This window comes from Odontomachus brunneus, unplaced genomic scaffold (genome assembly GCF_010583005.1).
Source record: "Odontomachus brunneus isolate Ranch 3 - 2012 unplaced genomic scaffold, Obru_v1 Obru_scaffold_002, whole genome shotgun sequence".
Classification (NCBI taxonomy): Eukaryota; Metazoa; Arthropoda; class Insecta; order Hymenoptera; family Formicidae; genus Odontomachus; species Odontomachus brunneus.
In genome coordinates, this window is record NW_022639452.1 from 117,880 (window position 1) to 120,610 (window position 2,731).

The 2,731-nt window shown below is 49.5% G+C and overlaps 1 protein-coding gene across 2 annotated transcripts in view; it reads left to right on the forward strand.

Annotated features, from left to right (window-relative positions):
• The first annotated feature begins 314 nt into the window (after positions 1-314).
• LOC116841827 (high-affinity choline transporter 1) overlaps positions 315-2,731 on the forward strand; it is an 8,652-nt gene continuing 6,235 nt past the window's right edge. The window contains exons 1-2 of one of the 2 annotated variants that reach the window (XM_032810232.1): positions 315-635; positions 1,586-1,899. The gene's annotated coding sequence lies outside the window, so the exon portion shown is untranslated. The remainder of the gene's footprint in view (positions 636-1,585; positions 1,900-2,731) is intronic. The other variant, XM_032810236.1, reaches the window with a different exon arrangement.

Sequence of the window (2,731 nt, forward strand, 5' to 3'; positions counted from 1 at the left end):
AGAGAGAGAGAGAGAGAGAGAGAGAGAGAGAGAGAGAGAGAGAGAGAGAGAGAGAGAGAGAGAGAGAGCGATCTTTCTCATGGGAGCGTCGCGATGTTGGAGGCGCAGACTCGCGATAACCAGAGCCAGTAGTCCACGCCCGCCGCTTCGCCCCCGGCGGGGGCGTCGAGTCTGCGGAGGAGCAGAGGAAGGCAGGTGCGAGGGGAGAAAAGCAGGGGGTAAAGCCTCGCTCCAGGAGTGAAGAAGAAGGGGTGACGTGGGGTTGGGTGCTGCACACCCCCGCGTCGTGACGTCACGGGGGTTGAATCAATATCACACCATCGGGAGGACGGCAGACAGTTGGCCGCCTCAGTACGAGGTGGCCTCCGCGACTGTACGGGACGTACGTACCGGTAGTCGTCGTTCCGACGACGACGGCAACGACCACGACTGCAACCACGGTCGTAATTACGGCCACGATCGCGAAGGGGACGACGTCGCTCGCCCCCTCCGGGACCGGTAACTGCACTTTATGACTGTATTCGTCTGAGTCGTTGGTAAAGTGGTTCCCCCCGTACGATGAAATAGTCGCGGCCGCTTCGGGTCTGACCGGGATCGGAAGACGCGCGTGAGGACCAGCTCATTACAAGTCTTTTGTAAGTACCCGTCTGTTGCGCTATCCCTTTGCCGATTTTGAGAGAATTCCGTTGCTCTAGATAGAAGCCCTCCTAGAAGTCGTTGCGTGACTTACATTGCATTCACCCTTTGCCATATCCATATAATCGCTACTAAAAATAGTTATTAAAAAATCACTTGGCTAGAACGTGTAATTGATATAAGCGTCAAGAGATGCAAGCGTATAAATTGCGATAATTCGTGGATATGAGGTCTCGTGGTGCTTCCGTATGATGCGATATTCCGTAGATGCGATAACACTTGCAGAGATTATACTTGTCACCTCACGCTTGTGACAGTCTCGATCTCAAACCCCACTCCTCTTGCAACAATCAACTTTTGCAATAATCTCTCAGTCTCTCATTCTTTCTTCCACACTGACTAAAGTTATAAGCGACTTTTCGAATAGTTTTGAGCATTGAGCATTACTTGACTATGACCATTGTTTATCCGATTATTTCTCTTTGTTTGTACAATTGGACTTATTAACTGGTTACAATTAGTGTCGAAATACATAGAAACGCGATGTATACGCAAACGTATCGACGCGAGAATAGAAAGTAATTTTGAGAAATAAATATCGCAAAGATAGGACTTGAAATTGACTCGAAAATCGCCTGAGAGTAAACGAGAGAGACTGATGAAAAGTGCGGGCAAAACACCGCGAGGATATACAAATGAGATATAATCTCTCGGCAGCTGTCTAACAGCTGATAATTCTTATTGTCACATTTGCGTGTGTAGTTTTAAAGGAAAATCAAGTCTAAGAATACAAGTTAAACTTCTCTATGGGAACATTGTTAACGGTCTCTTTGGTCGACTTAAGTCGATTGCAAAGTATATAGCCGGATGAGTTGCTTCGGCCATCCCCTTTTCTTCTCCGTCAATTCTTGCGTTCAGTATCTCGGCAGGACATAGTTCGCTCTTTCAGGTGAAGGACCGTGGTTCTGGTAGCGTGGGGCAGGAGGACAAGCAGGAGTGGAAAGGAAAAAGCGAGTAAGGCAGAAGCGGACTCGGTGAGTTGGTTGAAAATCGATGGCCATCAGCGCCCATGGGCGGCCTCGCGTTTAGAACAAGGAATAGCCCCTCCCAGAAGACCTCGCTCCGGTGGGGTGACTGCTGCCCCCCGAGTCCCAAGCCAGCGTCGTTGTCAGCCTGGAAGAGCCGTCATCAAGACATGCCGCCGGTGCCCGTGTGAGGCTGCCCCCCGCTGTTGCGTGATTGTACCTCGCGGGGATCTCAGAGGTATCCTCCCCCTCCCCCCTGTTTGTCCCTTGTCCTCGGGCTCCCTCGTCGAGCGACTCGCCTCCCCCCGTGATTCCGACTTCGACATTTTTCGCAACGACATTTCCGCACAATGTAGCGTGGCTTGCTTGCTTTCTTTTCCAGTCTTACTCAAATAAGGAAGGGGACGCGTGTCCGTGCGCTCTGCGAAGGGAGCTCTCTGCGCCTTGTAGCTTTCACATATCTCACACATCCCCTGCTTGCAGTTTAACACTGCAAGTATACACCATACACATTAGCCCGAGCGTACGCTCGAGGTATGCACATCGTTCGCACAAAGAGACCGATATAAGCCAAGATGTTCGATCGTTTCCTCGTTCGAGAGAACAAACGGGGTTACAATTCGTTTCGTATTGGTGCGTAAGTGCGCTACTTAGATGTACATACTTAATCACGATTACATCTTTTTTTGAAGTCACCGCTTGAAGTGCGCGGCTTTTGCGCCTCGGATAGGCTACGCCTAATAGGATTAGAGGGTGAGCTCGGTGAAGCGACTTACATGCCCCTCGGGTAGAAACATAATATTTGCGCTTAGCTGCACTTGTTGGGCGTGAACCTAACGGGCACGATGTCGATGACGCGAACGATATACTTGATAAACTTTACAGAAAATTGATAAGTTCTTCGTAAAATCTACTACGACAAAATTGTTTGCATTGAAACGAAAAAACGAGAGAACGCGCATATCTTTTCTTCTGGTGCGCTTTAAGTTGAGCGCTTTGAATTGTATGACGCACCTTGAGAGAGAGAGAGAGAGAGATAGAGAGAGAGAGAGAGAGAGAGAGAGAGAGAG